The sequence below is a fragment of the Ambystoma mexicanum genome, chromosome 11, assembly GCF_040938575.1.
Source record: "Ambystoma mexicanum isolate Mex_15411 chromosome 11, UKY_AmexF1_1, whole genome shotgun sequence".
Lineage (NCBI taxonomy): Eukaryota > Metazoa > Chordata > Amphibia > Caudata > Ambystomatidae > Ambystoma > Ambystoma mexicanum.
Window position 1 is genome coordinate 1389409833 of NC_090934.1, and position 19561 is coordinate 1389429393.

Consider the following 19561-nt stretch of genomic DNA (forward strand, 5'->3'; position numbering starts at 1 on the left):
CATGCACCCATACAGACCCGAACCCCCCACCCTCCAACTCAGCACACTCTCAAGCATGCACCCATACAGACCCGAACCCCCCACCCCCCAACTCAGCACACACACTCAAACATGCGCCCATAAAGACCCGAACCCCCACCCCCAACTCAGCACACACACTAAAACTTGCACCCATACAGACCCAATCCCCCCACCCCCAACTCCGAACCCCCCACCCACCAACTCAGCACACACACTCAAACATGCACCCTTACAGACCCGAACCCCCCACCCCCCAACTCAGCACACACACTCTCAAACATGCACCCATACAGACCCAAACCCCCACCCCCCAAATCAGCACACTCTCAAGCATGCACCCATACAGACCCGAACCCCCACCCCCCAACTCAGCACACACACTCAAACTTGCACCCATACAGACCCGAACCCACCACCACCCAAATCAGCACACACACTCAAACATGCACTCATACAGACCCGCTCCCCACCCCCAAACTCAGCGCACACACTCTCAAACATGCACACACACAGATCCAAACCCCCACCCTCCAAATCAGCACACTCTCAAACATGCAACCATACAGACCCGAACCCCCACCTCCCACCTCAGCACACAAACTCTCAAACATGCACCGATACAGACCTGAACCCCCCACCCCCAACACAGCACACACACTCAAACATGCATGCATACAGACCCAAACCGATCACCCCCAACTCAGCACACACACTCAAACATGCACCCATACAGACCCGAAACCCCCACCCCCAACTCCGAACCCCCCACCCCCCAACTCAGCACACACACTCTCAAACATGCACCCACACAGATCCAAACCCCCACCCTCCAAATCAGCACACTCTCAAACATGCAACCATACAGACCCGTACCCCCACCTCCCAACTCAGCACACACACTCTCAAACATGCACCCATACAGACCTGAACCCCCCACCCCCAACTCAGCACACACACTCAAACATGCACGCATACAGACCCAAACCCACCACCCCCCAACTCAGCACACACGCTCAAACATGCACCCATACAGACCCGAAACCTCCACCCCCAACTCCGAACCACCCACCCCCCAACTCAGCACACACACTCTCAAACATGCACCCATACAGACCCGAACCCCCTACCCCCCAACTCAGCACACACACTCAAACATGCACCCATACAGACCCGAACCCCCACCCCCAACTCAGCACACACACTCAAACATGCACCCATACAGACCCGAACCCCCCACCACCCAATTCAGCACACACACTCAAACATGCACCCATACAGACCCGAACTCCCCACCCCCAACTCAGCACACACACTCAAACATGCACCCATACAGACCCGAGCCCCCCACCCTCCAAATCAGCACACTCTCAAACATGCACCCATACAGACCCGAACCCCCCTTCCCCCCAACTCAGCACACAAACTCTCAAGCATGCACCCATACAGACCCGAACCTCCCACCCCTCAAATCAGCACACTCTCAAGCATGCACCCACACAGACCTGAACCCCCCACCCCCCAAATCAGCACACTCTCAAACATGCACCCAAACAGACCCGAATCCCCCACCCCCAACTCCGCACACACACTCAAACATGCACCCATACAGACCAGATCCCCACCCCCCAAATCAGCACACTCTCAAGCATGCACCCATACAGACCCGAACCCCCCACCCCCCAACGTGGCACACAAACTCTTAAGCATGCACCCATACAGACCCAAACCCCCACCCCCCAAATCAGCACACTCTCAAACATGCACCCATACAGACCCGAACCCCCCACCCCCAACTCAGCGCACACACTCAAACATGCACCCATACAGACCTGAACCCCCACCCCCAACTCAGCACACAGACTCAAACATGCACTCCTATAGACCCGAACCCCCCACCCCTCAAATCAGCACACTCTCAAACATGCACCCATACAGACCCGAACCCCCCACCCCCCAAATCAGCACACTCTCAAACATGCACCCATACAGACCTGAACCCCCCACCCCCCAAATCAGCACACTCTCAAACATGCACCCATACAGACCTGAACCCCCACCCCCCAAATCAGCACACTCTCAAACATGCACCCATACAGACCCGAACCCCCCACCCCCCAAATCAGCACACTCTCAAACATGAACCCATACAGGCCTGAACCCCCCACCCCCCAAATCAGCACACTCTCAAACATGCACCCATACAGACCCGAACCCCCACCCCTCAAATCAGCACACTCTCAAACATGCACCCATACAGACCCGAATCCCCCACCCCCCAAATCAGCACACTCTCAAACATGCACCCATACAGATCTGAACCCCCCACCCTCCAAATCAGCACACTCTCAAACATGCACCCATACAGACCCGAACCCCCCAACCTCCAACTAACCACACACACTCAAACATGCACCCATACAGACCCGAACCCCCACCTCCCAACTCAGCACACACACTCTCAAACAGGCACCCATACAGACCTGAACCCCCCACCCCCAACTCAGCACACACACTCAAACATGCACGCCTACAGACCCAAACCCCCCACCCCCTAACTCAGGACACACACTGAAACATGCACCCATACAGACCCGAACCCCTTACCCCCAACTCGAACCCCCCACCCCCCAACTCAGCACACACACTCAAACATGCACCCATACAGACCCGAACCCCCACCCCAACTCAGCACACACACTCAAACATGCACCCATACAGACCCGAACCGCCCACCCTCCAACTCAGCACACACACTCTCAAACATGCACCCATACCGACCCGAACCCCCACCCCCAACTCAGCACACACACTCAAACATGCACCCAAACAGACCCGAACCCCCCACCCTCCAACTCAGCACACACACTCTCAAACATGCACCCATACAGACCCGAACCCCCCAACCCCCAAATCAGCACACTCTCAAGCATGCACCCATACAGACCCGAACCCCCCACCCCCCAACTCAGCACACACACTCAAACATGCGCCCATAAAGACCCGAACCCCCACCCCCAACTCAGCACACACACTCAAACTTGCACCCATACAGACCCGAACCCCCACCCACCAACTCAGCACACACACTCAAACATGCACCCATACAGACCCGAACCCCCCACCCCCAACTCAGCACACACACTCAAACATGCACCCATACAGACCCGAACCCCCCACCCCCCAACTCAGCACACACACTCTCAAACATGCACCTATACAGACCCGAACCCCCACCCCCCAAATCAGCACACTCTCAAGCATGCACCCATACAGACCCGAACCCCCCACGCCCCAACTCAGCACACACACTCAAACATGCACCCGTAAAGACCCGAACCCCCACCCCCAACTCAGCACACACACTCTCAAACATGCACCCACACAGATCCAAACCCCCACCCTCCAAATCAGCACACTCTCAAACATGCAACCATACAGACCCGAACCCCCACCTCCCAACTCAGCACACACACTCTCAAACATGCACCGATACAGACCTGAACCCCCCACCCCCAACTCAGCACACACACTCAAACATGCACGCATACAGACCCAAACCGACCACCCCCAACTCAGCACACACACTCAAACATGCACCCATACAGACCCGAAACCCCCACCCCCAACTCCGAACCCCCCACCCCCCAACTCAGCACACACACTCTCAAACATGCACCCACACAGATCCAAACCCCCACCCTCCAAATCAGCACACTCTCAAACATGCAACCATACAGACCCGTACCCCCACCTCCCAACTCAGCACACACACTCTCAAACATGCACCCATACAGACCTGAACCCCCCACCCCCAACTCAGCACACACACTCAAACATGCACGCATACAGACCCAAACCCACCACCCCCCAACTCAGCACACACACGCTCAAACATGCACCCATACAGACCTGAACCCCCACCCCCAACTCAGCACACACACTCAAACATGCACGCATACAGACCCAAACCCACCACCCCCCAACTCAGCACACACACTCTCAAACATGCACCCATACAGACCCGAAACCTCCACCCCCAACTCCGAACCCCCCACCCCCCAACTCAGCACACACACTCTCAAACATGCACCCATACAGACCCGAACCCCCCACCACCCAACTCAGCACACACACTCAAACATGCACCCATACAGACCCGAACTCCCCACCCTCCAAATCAGTCCACTCTCAAACATGCACCCATACAGACCCGAACCCCCCTTCCCCCAACTCAGCACACAAACTCTCAAGCATGCACCCATACAGACCCGAACCTCCCACCCCTCAAATCAGCACACTCTCAAGCATGCACCCACACAGACCTGAACCCCCCAACCCCCAAATCAGCACACTCTCAAACATGCACCCATACAGACCCGAATCCCCCACCCCCAACTCCGCACACACACTCAAACATGCACCCATACAGACCCGAACTCCCCACCCCCCAAATCAGCACACTCTCAAACATGCACCCATACAGACCCAAATCCCCCACCCCCAACTCAGTACACAAACTCTTAAGCATGCACCCATACAGACCCGAACCCCCATCCCCCAAATCAGCACACTCTCAAACATGCACCCATACAGACCCGAACCCCCACCCCCAACTCAGCGCACACACTCAAACATGCACCCATACAGACCTGAACCCCCACCCCCAACTCAGCACACACACTCAAACATGCACTCATACAGACCCGAACCCCCACCCCTCAAATCAGCACACTCTCAAACATGCACCCATACAGACCCAAACCCCCCACCCCCCAAATCAGCACACTCTCAAACATGCACCCATACAGACCTGAACCCCCCACCCCCAAATCAGCACACTCTCAAACATGCACCCATACAGACCCGAACCCCCACCCCCCAAATCAGCACACTCTCAAACATGCACCCATACAGACCCGAACCCTCCACCCCCCAAGTCAGCACACTCTCAAACATGCACCCATACAGGCCCGAACCCCCACCCCCCAAATCAGCACACTCTCAAGCATGCACCCATACAGACCCGAACCCCCACCCCTCAAATCAGCACACTCTCAAACATGCACCCATACAGACCCGAACCCCCACCCCCAAATCAGCACACTCTCAAACATGCACCCATACAGACCCAAACCCCCCACCCCCCAACTCAGCACACACACTCAAACATGCCCCTATACAGACCCGAACCTCCCACCCCCAACTCCGAACCCCCCACCCCCAACTCAGCACACACACTCCAATATGCACCCATACAGACTCGAAACCCCCACCCCCAACTCAGCACACAAACTCTCAAGCACGCATCCATACAGACCCGAACCCCCACCCCCAACTCCGAACCCTCCACCCCCAACTCAGCACACACACTCAAACATGCACCCATACAGACCCGAACCCCCACCCCCCCAACTCAGCGCACAAACCCTCAAGCATGCACCCATACAGACCCGAACCCCCCACCCTCCAAATCAGCACACAAACTCTCAAGCCTGCACCCATACAGACCCGAACTCCCACCCCCCAAATCAGCACACTCTCAAACATGCATCCATACAGACCTGAACCCCCCACCCACCAACTCAGCACACAAACTCTTAAGCCTGCACCCACACAGATCCGAACCCCCACCCTCCAAATCAGCACACTCTCAAACATGCACCCATACAGACCCGAACCCCCCACCTCCCAACTCAGCACACACACTCAAACATGTACCCATACAGACCCGAACCCCCCAACCTCCAACTAAGCACACACACTCAAACATACACCCATACAGACCCGAACCCCACACCCTCCAAATCAGCACACTCTCAAACATGCACCCATACAGACCCGAACCCCCCTTCCCCCCAACTCAGCACACAAACTCTCAAGCATGCACCCATACAGACCCGAACCCCCCACCCCTCAAATCAGCACGCTCTCAAGCATGCACCCACACAGACCTGAACCCCCCACCCCCCAAATCAGCACACTCTCAAACATGCACCCATACAGACCCGAATCCCCCACCCCCAACTCCGCACACACACTCAAACATGCACCCATACAGACCCGAACCCCCACCACCCAAATCAGCACACTCTCAAACATGCACCCATACAGACCCGAATCCCCCACCCCCAACTCAGCACACAAACTCTTAAGCATGCACCCATACAGACCCGAACCCCCACCCCCAAATCAGCACACTCTCAAAAATGCACCCATACAGACCCGAACCCCCACCCCCAAATCAGCACACTCTCAAACATGCACCCATACAGACCCGAACCCCCCACCCCCAATTCAGCACACACACTCAAACATGCACCCATACAGACCTGAACCCCCACCCCCAACTCAGCACACACACTCAAACATGCACTCATACAGACCCGAACCCCCCACCCCTCAAATCAGCACACTCTCAAACATGCACCCATACAGACCCGAACCCCCCACCCCCCAAATCAGCACACTCTCAAACATGCACCCATACAGACCCGAACCCCCCACCCACCAACTCAGCACACAAACTCTTGAGCCTGCACCCATACAGACCCGAACCCCCCAACTCAGCACACAAACTCTCAAGCATGCACCCATGCAGACCCAAACCCCCCACCCCCAACTCAGCACACAAACACTCAAACATGCACCCATACAGACCCAAACCCCCCACCCCCCAACTCAGCACACACACTCAAACATGCACCCATACAGACCCGAACCCCCCAACTCAGCACACAAACTCTCAAGCATGCACCCATGCAGACCCAAACCCCCCACCCCCCAACTCAGCACACACACTCTCAAACATGCACCCACACAGATCCAAACCCCCACCCACCAAATCAGCACACTCTCAAACATGCAACCATACAGACCCGAACCCCCACCTGCCAACTCAGCACACACACTCAAACATGCACGCATACAGACCCAAACCGACCACCCCCAACTCAGCACACACACTCAAACATGCACCCATACAGACCCAAACCGACCACCCCCAACTCAGCACACACACTCAAACATGCACCCATACAGACCCGAAACCCCCACCCCCAACTCCGAACCCCCCACCCCCCAACTCAGCACACACACTCTCAAACATGCACCCACACAGATCCAAACCCCCACCCTCCAAATCAGCACACTCTCAAACATGCAACCATACCGACCCGTACCCCCACCTCCCAACTCAGCACACACACTCTCAAACATGCACCCATACAGACCTGAACCCCCCACCCCCAACTCCGCACACACACTCAAACATGCACGCATACAGACCCAAACCCACCACCCCCCAACTCAGCACACACACGCTCAAACATGCACCCATACAGACCTGAACCCCCACCCCCAACTCAGCACACACACTCAAACATGCACGCATACAGACCCAAACCCACCACCCCCCAACTCAGCACACACACTCTCAAACATGCACCCATACAGACCCGAAACCTCCACCCCCAACTCCGAACCCCCCACCCCCCAACTCAGCACACACACTCTCAAACATGCACCCATACAGACCCAAACCCCCCACCCCCCAACTCAGCACACACACTCAAACATGCACCCATACAGACCCGAACCCCCACCCCCAACTCAGCACACACACTCAAACATGCACCCATACAGACCCGAACTCCCCACCCCCCAACTCAGCACACACACTCAAACATGCACCCATACAGACCCGAACCCCCCACCCTCCAAATCAGCACACTCTCAAACATGCACCCATACAGACCCGAACCCCCCTTCCCCCAACTCAGCACACAAACTCTCAAGCATGCACCCATACAGACCTGAACCTCCCACACCTCAAATCAGCACACTCTCAAGCATGCACCCACACAGACCTGAACCCCCCACCCCCCAAATCAGCACACTCTCAAACATGCACCCATACAGACCCGAATCCCCCACCCCCAACTCAGTACACAAACTCTTAAGCATGCACCCATACAGACCCGAACCCCCACCCCCCAAATCAGCACACTCTCAAACATGCACCCATACAGACCCGAACCCCCCACCCCCAACTCAGCGCACACACTCAAACATGCACCCATACAGACCTGAACCCCCACCCCCAACTCAGCATACACACTCAAACATGCACTCATACAGACCCGAACCCCCCACCCCTCAAATCAGCACACTCTCAAACATGCACCCATACAGACCCAAACCCCCCACCCCCCAAATCAGCACACTCTCAAACATGCACCCATACAGACCTGAACCCCCCACCCCCAAATCAGCACACTCTCAAACATGCACCCATACAGACCCGAACCCCCACCCCCCAAATCAGCACACTCTCAAACATGCACCCATACAGACCCGAACCCTCCACCCCCCAAATCAGCACACTCTCAAACATGCACCCATACAGGCCCGAACCCCCACCCCCCAAATCAGCACACTCTCAAGCATGCACCCATACAGACCCGAACCCCCACCCCTCAAATCAGCACACTCTCAAACATGCACCCATACAGACCCGAACCCCCCACCCCCAAATCAGCACACTCTCAAACATGCACCCATACAGACCCAAACCCCCCACCCCCCAACTCAGCACACACACTCAAACATGCCCCTATACAGACCCGAACCTCCCACCCCCAACTCCGAACCCCCCACCCCCAACTCAGCACACACACTCCAACATGCACCCATACAGACCCGAAACCCCCACCCCCAACTCAGCACACAAACTCTCAAGCACGCATCCATACAGACCCGAACCCCCACCCCCAACTCCGAACCCTCCACCCCCAACTCAGCACACACACTCAAACATGCACCCATACAGACCCGAACCCCCACCCCCCCAACTCAGCGCACAAACCCTCAAGCATGCACCCATACAGACCCGAACCCCCCACCCCCCAAATCAGCACACAAACTCTCAAGCCTGCACCCATACAGACCCGAACTCCCACCCCCCAAATCAGCACACTCTCAAACATGCATCCATACAGACCTGAACCCCCCACCCACCAACTCAGCACACAAACTCTTAAGCCTGCACCCACACAGATCCGAACCCCCACCCTCCAAATCAGCACACTCTCAAACATGCACCCATACAGACCCGAACCCCCCACCTCCCAACTCAGCACACACACTCAAACATGCACCCATACAGACCCGAACCCCCCAACCTCCAACTAAGCACACACACTCAAACATGCACCCATACAGACCCGAACCCCCCACCCTCCAAATCAGCACACTCTCAAACATGCACCCATACAGACCCGAACCCCCCTTCCCCCCAACTCAGCACACAAACTCTCAAGCATGCACCCATACAGACCCGAACCCCCCACCCCTCAAATCAGCACGCTCTCAAGCATGCACCCACACAGACCTGAACCCCCCACCCCCCAAATCAGCACACTCTCAAACATGCACCCATACAGACCCGAATCCCCCACCCCCAACTCCGCACACACACTCAAACATGCACCCATACAGACCCAAACCCCCACCACCCAAATCAGCACACTCTCAAACATGCATCCATACAGACCCGAATCCCCCACCCCCAACTCAGCACACAAACTCTTAAGCATGCACCCATACAGACCCGAACCCCCACCCCCAAATCAGCACACTCTCAAACATGCACCCATACAGACCCGAACCCCCCACCCCCAACTCAGCACACAAACTCTCAAACATGCACCCATACAGACCCTAACCCCCCACCCCCAATTCAGCACACACACTCAAACATGCACCCATACAGACCTGAACCCCCACCCCCAACTCAGCACACACACTCAAACATGCACTAATACAGACCCGAACCCCCCACCCCTCAAATCAGCACACTCTCAAACATGCACCCATACAGACCCGAACCCCCCACCCCCCAAATCAGCACACTCTTAAACATGCACCCATACAGACCCGAACCCCCCAACTCAGCACACAAACTCTCAAGCATGCACCCATGCAGACCCAAACCCCCCACCCCCAACTCAGCACACAAACACTCAAACATGCACCCATACAGACCCAAACCCCCCACCCCCCAACTCAGCACACAAACACTCAAACATGCACCCATACAGACCCAAACCCCCACCCCCCAACTCAGCACACACACTCAAACATGCACCCATACAGACCCGAACCCCCCACCCCCCAACTCAGCACACACACTCTCAAGCATGCACCCATACAGACCAAAACCCCCCACCCCCCCAAATCAGCATACAAACTAGCAAGCATGCACACATACAGACCCTGCATCTCAACATACACTGCACTTAGACTCCAAAACAAACATTCATGCACACCCGACACCCCCCATCCCCGCATCTCAACAAACACAACACAAACATTCAAAAACAAACATTCATGCACACCCGACACCCCCCCACCCTCCCATCTCAACATACACAACACAAACATTCAAAAACAAACATTCATGCACACCCGACACCCCCGCATCTCAACATACACAACACAAACATTCAAAAACAAACGTTCATGCACACCCGACACCCCCCACCCTCCCATCTCAACATACACAACACAAACATTCAAGAACAAACATTCATGCACATCCGACACCACCCCCACACCCACATCTCAACATACACAACACAAACATTAAAAAACAAACATTCATGCACACCTGACACCCCCCATCTCAACATACACAACACAAACATACTGCAAAACAGACCCGACACACCAAGACAAACACACAGACCACTTACCGGAGATGTGCTGGAAGGCAGGTAAGCTGGAACGCTGGCGAGGTATCTGGAGTCGTACTACGGCTGGCGTGGCAAGGCTGAAATGCCTTCTGCATCAAGCCTTATGGACCACGCCAGCCGTAGTGCTGGCACTCCATTGGTGCAGCACACACGCACTACGTGGCATGTAGGAGCGACGTGGTGCATGTGTGCTGAGCCAATGAGGGCCAGTGTTTTATCCGGCCCGAAGACAACAAAGACTTTCCTAATGGAGGGTGGCCGTTGCTGCTTGCGGGCTGCCCTCCATTAGGAAACTCTTTGTGCCTCGCGGGCCGGACAAAATGCCATGGCGGGCCGCAACTGGCCTGCGGCCCATATGTTGTGCACCCATGATCTAATACTACTAAAAGTACTTCAGTGGTAAAGTTCACTTCAACTGAAAAGTCATGAAGCACATTGGTGCTGTTTATGCCACAAGAAATGCATGTTATGCTCCTCTCCTCCTGAATACTTTATAACAGGATGGCAGCTCTTCTACACAACAATATCTCTTGATTTCAACAAAGTCTTTTGACTTTTCAACAACATCAGTATGAACAACTTCAGTATGGGCTACTTCTTATGGTGTGAGGTTTGCATCATGGAAGGAGATACAGACAACATATTCAAAGTTGACCAACCTTTTATTAAAGAAAATGTCAGGATGGATCAAGGCCTAACGTACCCTATACTAAGGTGTGATTTCACTACCTAAAGAAACTAAGGAAAGGCATTGTCTGTAAGTTAAACATAAAAATCGGTCTGTGTCCAAATCCTGTACTTGCCCTCACAACTAATACAGAATAATGTGTAGTGACATCAACTATAACTCAAAATAGTGTTTCAAACATAAAGTTCTGAGCTACTTCAAGCTCTAGCTTATTCGTCAACTTTCTCTCCCAAGTGTCAATAAGTTCACCACAAAGTTCAATTTATCTTCCTGTTAGCAACAGATGAAATACAGTTTATAGACTTTAAGGTGCCCTTCCCCAATTTTAACACAGTTCCGTGGTAACTCTGTACATCCAGTATTTGAATGGGACGTAATCTTCATGGCTCCTAGTTGTTTCTTCCTCGTCTCAGTATTGACATTCTTTTTAAAGGGGAGAGAAGTGGAACACATTTACAATGACCCATAAAGCTTGGGGGAAGATCAGGTTGGCTATCCACAGGATAAGGGGAATACTATGTCTCATATTTACCCTTCCTCTTCCTTTGTTTAACCTGTCTAATACAATACTGCATGTCCCTTAAGCGTGTTTCTGCCCGAGTCATAAGAATTCCTTCCTCTTTTATTTTCTGTTTGATTTTCTCCCATTCCCATATATCATCATTGGTTTCAAATGGATTTTCTTGTCAAGCCTTAGATGGAAAAGGGGATTTTTGTGGAGGATTGGTTTTCTGTGATAATGATGTAAAATTGGGGTAGTCCGTACCAATAATAGTTTCTTCTGGTAAACCTCAGATAATAGTTGAGGGAAAATATGTAGTTATTCCTTTTACTTGAATGGTAACTACTGCTTTGGGATACATTTCTTGATCTGTGTGAACACACATTAATGTTTCCCTGGTAGCTTCTTTTAATTTTTTAAAAAATATTAAATGACCACTAACTGCTGTTTGTTTACTACCTGAATCTAATAGAGGCTGTATTGGGACTCCGTTAACTATGGCTGATTCATAAGTAGATTGAGGAGATGTTCTACAAAAGAAATTACTTTGAACTTCTATGCCATAACTACAATCAGGTTTGTCACATTCTTCCCCTACCATGCATCTGATTTCCATGGGTTCCACCTTTCTATTCTGAGGACAATTTTGCGCTACATGAAAAACAAATTGGTACTATTGGTTTTGTTATTTTAATTTCATCTCACTTTATTTCCTCTTTAGGTTTTGCTTCCATCTTCCTTTCTTTTTTGGTTCTCTCTCCACCATGTTAATCCCTGAATCGGTGGGGGAATTTGATTTTCTCTTTGGGGACAAATGTACGTTCAGGGGATCCCTTATTTTCTCTTCTTTCTTCTGGTTTATGTAGAGAATGAAAATATGTATTCGCATTAGAAACATTTTGAGCAGTTTCAATAGCTAGAGCAAGGGTAGGTCTATTTACTTCTAACATTGGTCGTTGGAGCAAGGGAGGTAGAGAGTTAATAAACTGTTCCAAACCGATAGCTTCAATTACTTCTGGTAACGTTTTCCTTAATAAGCATAATGATAAGCTATTTTTGACTCTTTCTACTAGTTCAATAGGTGTTTCTCCAGGTCCTATTTTTAAAATCCTATATTTTTGTGGGTAATAATTACTATTTTGACCCACCCGTTGTAAAAACCTGTCCTTAATTTCAGTAAAGGTTGCTGTCCCCAGGAAGGTTTAATAATTCATATGATATTTGTAACTCTCCTTTTAAAAGGTGTCCCAAAGAACAGATTTAATTTGTCTTTCCAATTAAATTGTTGGTGGGGCAATCCTTTCAAAATAGAAAAAATAAAAATCCTAAGTCATCTCCCTGTTTATATGGTTTATAGACACCTTGAGGAATAGTAGGTTTTTCCTGAATAGCTATTAATTTCTCTAAACCTTTTTGTAATCTTTGCCCTGCTTCAATTTGATGTTTCATCTTCTAGAGGGGCCATTGATTTGGATCCAGAAACAAATTCCAGATCGACGGTAGTATCAGATTTTACCTCCAGCTCTTCCGTTATTACCTTGAAAGATGAGGAATCAGATGAAATTCCTGGTCCTGATTTTACTATTTCTAAAGCTCCTAGTCGAATAACAGCCTGGGGCTTTCTAATGGACAACTTTATTTCATCCCTGTGTCTCAAATGATAATTAGTCAAAGTGTATCTAGAAGGATCTGGGTCTTATAGAATAAGTATTGGCATTTGATTGGGACCTGTAATTGTAAACCAACAATCTTCTTTTGTGTCAAAACGTTATCTTATTCTTGTACTTTTACTTTGATGTCTTTCCCTACCTCACTTTGGATTATTACCCACATGTGAGTCCCTCCACTTGTATCAGCTGAATCGTATCCCACACCTGACACCATTTGTGAGGTTGGCATCATGGAAGGAAACACAGACAAAAGATTCAAAGTTGACCAATCTTTTATTAAAGAAAATGTCAGGATGGATTAATGTTTAATTTACTCTATACTAAGGTGGGATGTCCCTACCTAAAGAAACTAAGGAAAGTCAATGTCAGTAAGTTAAACATAAAAATCTGTCTGTGTCAAAATCTTTTACTTGCCCTCACAACTAACGCTGTATAATGTGTAGGGACATCAACTATAACTCAAAATAGTGCTCCAAACATAAAGTTCTGAGCTACTTCAAGCTCTAGCTTATTCATCACCTTTCTCTCCCAAATGTCAGTAGGTTCACCAAAAAGTTCAATTTCTCTTCCTTTTAGCAATAGATGAAATACTGTTTATAACGGTTAAGGTGCCCTTGCCCAAGTTTAACATAGTTCCAGGGTAACTCAGTTCCAGGACACCAAAACTTAGGATTTCCTTCCCCAAGCTCAATGCTTATATGAAAAGAAAGTATCACTGAGGCTTTTGTCTTTTAGATGAACTTGTAGAACTCAGGGTACGTTCCCCAAGTCTGATGTTTATCACCATTGACTTTCTTAATTTCACCACAGCAAGCTTCCTTGTTAACTTAGAAAAGTTGCCAGGTCAAGGTGCAGTTTCAGACCACACAGTCCACCCATTACAGGTCACGCAACCAGGAACTTAATTTCACATTGCCATCAATCTTTGGTTCACAATTAGTGGCTCCCTGGTCTTGGTGTAGTTTTAGACCACAGAGTCCACCCATTGCAGGTCACGCAACCAGAAGCTTCCAGACTTCTTTCAGAGTTCAACATGTGCTTGACCAAGCAGTTTCTTTTTTTCAAAAATATATTATTAAAGTTTAACAAAAATGACAGGAATTAGAACAAATGGTACTTTCAATAATAATTAATCAGGAAACAAAAACATACACAAATCTTACAAGAAAAGGTCATATCTAGACTCTATGGAAAAATATAACCAAGCAGTTTCTTAAAGCGTAGTTTCACAACTTTGTCAACCTGGTTTCTTAAAGCCTTCAGTTAAGTTTCCTTGTTCAATTTCAATTCATTGTTCATCAATGGTGTTCAGCTTATATCACTATATTCAAAGAAATGGTTAATCTGGTTATCAGGTTTGCTTTCATGTAATTTAATATGTATTTGCTTCTGGTAATGTTGGCTTTTATTCCATTCATTTAATCTGATATTCAACTGAAGTTTCTTTCACTACTTTCATTCCATGTTATATTCAATTGATGCAAATAGGTTCATTTAATTTAGTACACTATGTTACTTTCACTTGTTTCATTCAGTACTGTGATTCAATGTCAATAGTGTTGTTTGTTTCATATAAGTAAATTTAATTGTGTGAAGTTATTTTCATTAGTTTCATTTATTTCAGTATTTCAATATAAGTAACACATTTCGCTTTGTTCCATATATTATGTTACTAGCATTTATTTCATTCAGCTCGGGATTCAGCATAAGTAACATGCTTCGTTTTATTCATTTGACCAGTTTTGTATACTCTGTCCTCTTAGTGTGCCCTGGGTATTTCAAGTGTCCCAGACACTTACCCCGTCTTGCCAGCTCCTTAGTTCTGCTTTCGATTTACAGGGGACAGCCGAATAGCCAGGCACTTCACAATGCACTCACCGGCTGTTCTGCGGAGCTTCATGTTTGCCTTTCTGAAGTTTCTGCTGCTCGCCTGCCTAGCTGTGGTACTTCTGATCTATGTACGCCTTCTAATGGGATTCCCAGGACTTCGGATGGGGTTTTGCCTTTCGGCTTTGCTTCCCACACAGCTTCCACTCTGGCCCTCTTACTTCGGATTCTGCCTCTGTTGTAATCTTTGTTTGCAGTTTCCCTTTTTATACAACTGAGCTTTATTAATAGGCTGCAGGTGTAAGTTAAGGACTTGCCTTGCCTGACTTGCCAGACCTTAATTAAACCAATTAACGGGACATGCCTAACCTCAGGCTTCTTTTTCGTCCCAGTATTTGAATGGGGGGTAATCTTCATGGCTCCTACTTGTCTCTTCCTCATCTCACTATTGTCATGCATTTTAAAGGGGGAGAAAAGTATAACACATTTACAATGACCCATCAAGGTTGGAGGAGGACCAGGTTGGCTATCCCAAGGATAAGGGGGATACCATGTCTCATGTTTACCCTTCCTCTTCCTTTGTTTAACCTGTCTAATACTGGTTCCTACCCTGTGGGGTAGAATATAGCTTCTGAATGCCAGAAATAAAGAGGCCAGAGTGATTTGAAGGAAACTGGCAAGGTAGAGTCACATTGAAGTCTAAAGCAAGCACAGAAATGGTGATGTCAGACACAAGGCCTATTGAACTAAAACAGGCCTAAATCTCAAATGAAGGAAAGTGTGCTTGGAAGTTCAAAAATGCAAAGATATGCGCAATGCATTTCAGTAAGGGAACAGAAAGACGCGTTGCTGAAAGGAGGGTTTCATAGACTGTGAAAAGCCACCATTTGAAATGGAATTCAGAGAAATGACAACATGTGGCATCAAAGTTAAATAATAACAGATTGTGATCCAGAAATCTCAAGTGAAACCAACCTTATTGCATTTATAAGAAATAAAAGAACTTCCTTTTCCTCATTCAAAATGACAGTATGCAAAGAGAAGTGTCCACTTGGTTTCCAGGTGAACATGGTGTGCTCATATTACCAGCCTGTGTGTGGACAATCCAGAAGTGATACTCATGTCTTTTGAAACTGTGAGATTAAAGAAATACATTACACACAAACAGAAGGCCCGGGTGCCTTATAAAATGTTTCATGTAAAATGCATTGTGTGCAAGTTAAAAGCCCTTTCTTGCAGAATGGACATGCAGCTAGGCATTTCTACTGAACTGGAACTTAAACCTCAAAGATTTTTCCTCTGCTTGTCCCGGAGAGGGAGGTCTGGTTGTCAACAATCAATCAGGTTAATTGCTTAAAAATACAAAGAAATACATAGCCCGAGATGGGAACCATAGTGGAAATAGATCAAGCCCAGCCTGTTTTTTCAGCAGAAGCGACCTTGAGGTCACAACTCCCATAAAATGTGCATTAAGCTATAGCCAGGACCCTTTGGAAGCCAAAGAGGGATAGGCTAAGATAAACATAAGCCAGCATCTGGCTGGTCGCATGTTTAAGGATAAATTAAACCTGAAAAAAGGTGGAGGCTAGGAGAGTGAGTGAGGCCTGTGAGGCAGGGGTTTCATTAATAGAAAAATCCATGTCATTGCATAAAGAGCGCATTGTAAATGCCACAATGCTTGTTCCAGACTTTTATTAAAGGTGACAGAAATCTCCCTTGAACCATGCCAAAACGATTTTTGTGTGATAAACATAACAGAAGTTTATTAAGAAAAATGTGATTTGTGCCTTCCTATGATTCCATGAGATTTGAAAATTGGTGCGGGAGTGAAGGACAAAATTAACGTTTAATTTGTCATATTATTCACTGATGTGGATCCTGAGGAAACAAAGAAAAATGGTATCTCTGCATAGGAAGGGCGTGCCGACTTCAGATTAGCATCATCTGATTTGTTTTAAAATGTATTTCTTAAAAATATATCCATACATGTAAAGATTTGAAAAATCAGGGTACTTGCCATGTTGATAGGTTTTCAGAGTTTAAACATGCAAAACCCACATGTCAGTTTGGGATGACAAAGCTTTCTCCTCCCTTAGCTTTCCTAACCTACACCCCTCAACTCCTTGTCCTATTAGCACAGAGGTGGGAGGTGGGTGGAGAGAACCAACCAATCCCTTCCGCGGGAATCGTGACAGGTTTGTGATGTCACTTTCCCTATAAGAGGACCAGTTTGCATCAGAAATGGGCTTTTTCCACTTGTTTCCGGGTGGTAACCTGTCGCTGAACTCTGGCGAGAAACAACCAAGCAGAGAGGCACCAAATCTTGCATTGCAGACAGGGACAAGGAGACATAGAAGCTGACTGGGACCCCTTGGAGGAGCCAGAGGGGAGTATCCTTGACTGACACTCTTGCTGTCACAGAGGTGCCCTGCTGTTCCCCGATGCCCACCACAGGGCCTCTCCTGTAAGTAAAACTATCCCAAAGCCATAGACTATGTAGGCCCTGCATTATTCTCAAGTATTGCTCTAGTTGTTTCCCCATAGCAAAATACCTTGTTTGTTTGTGTAAATCCTTAGCATATTTAATTAAAGTAAATCAATTAATTCCCCTATAGAAATCATGGGATGTGTGTTGTTAGCATTCAAAACTAACAAGCTCCTCCCAGTGTGTTTCGAGCCAGTATAGACATAAAGATTTGATTGACTATTTGTAAGAAAACCCCTGACTTCGTTACAGAAAGGGAGGGGTCCAGAATCCGAAAGAATTAATTCCCAAAACCCTGTTTTCAAGTGAGTATGCAGGGTGAAAACGAAATTCCTCCTTGATCCCCCTTCATTTAAATCAGAAGTGTGATGCCTTGTATTTCCTTTGCATGTGTGGTGGAAAAAACAAAATTACCCCTATGTTCCCATTGTGCTCTAACCTAAACCACAAAGCCCTACCTTGTTTTGTGTATGTGTGGCAAAACGATGTTTCCCATTGCTTTTCTTTCCCTCATATTGCATCTGTAGTAATAAGTGCAAAACGATGTTTCCCATTGCTTTTCTTTCCCTCATATTGCATCTGTAGTAATACGTTCAAAACCATTTTTCCCATTGAATCCCTTTTCCAAAGAGTGCATTTTTCTATCAGAACCCAAAACGATTTTCCCATTGTGTTCCCGCTCCCTGCCACTTGCCTTCAATTCGGAGGGGTCAAGACTAATTGATGTTTGGAGGGTGGGGTTGCTGGGAGAAAAAAGTATTGCAACCAAATAAGCAATCAATGTGTGCCTTGAATTGTTCTTTTTCTGTATTAGTGAGTGATTTGAAAAGAAAGCTGCGGGAAATTGTGGCTGCATATCTTAATATTATCTCTGTGCCATTACGGAAGTCATTTTTGTTCTTGTGTTGCCACAGCATTGGTGGCTGATGTTAGTCTGTTTGTCAAATCTTGAGTCAATAAATTAATAAATATATATTTTTACTACACAACGACCTGGTTCCTAGTCCAGTGTTACACCGGGTATTTGTTGGGGTTGGGTGCGAGACGGGTTGGAGGCCTTACCAAATTGAACTAAAATACCAGTGCTTTGTTCTGTGCCACTTTGCTTGGGGGGAAAGGAACTCCCTGAGTTGAGTGTGACCACATAATAAACTGCAACAACCCTTCTCAGAGATCATGGGACTGGATGAACAATATTTAATAACCTTCTCTGGTATAGGGATTCCATTTGGAAAGGAAGATATGGAATACTGTTTCTCACCTATGGGTATGCGACTTCCAATCCCGGGCTATCCAGGTGATCCTCCTTCGCTAGAGGACACTCAGGGGTAGGATCCAAAAGCGATGCCCTTTCCCTGGCCACCTGCATAGAGGATACAAAGGGAGCAGAAGTGAGAATACCCTTAGATTTCCACACTGGGAAAACATGAAACACATTGATGCTGTTTGTTCCACCCTTGTAATTGCCACACACAATGAAGATTATGCTCCTCTCCTCCTGAATGCTTTCTATCAGGTGGGCAGCTCTTTTGCCACTATGGGTTTCCTCTCTTGCATCAATCCAAACTCTGATAATGGCCTTTTATTCCACTTTCTCTTCTTCAGCTTAGACAATGC

At 48.6% G+C, this 19561-nt stretch overlaps 1 protein-coding gene across 2 annotated transcripts in view; it reads left to right on the forward strand.

The window, feature by feature from the left end:
• The window catches only part of ADAMTSL3 (ADAMTS like 3), a 1638295-nt gene that overhangs the window by 1603287 nt on the left and 15447 nt on the right, over nt 1-19561 (forward strand). The window lies entirely within an intron of this gene.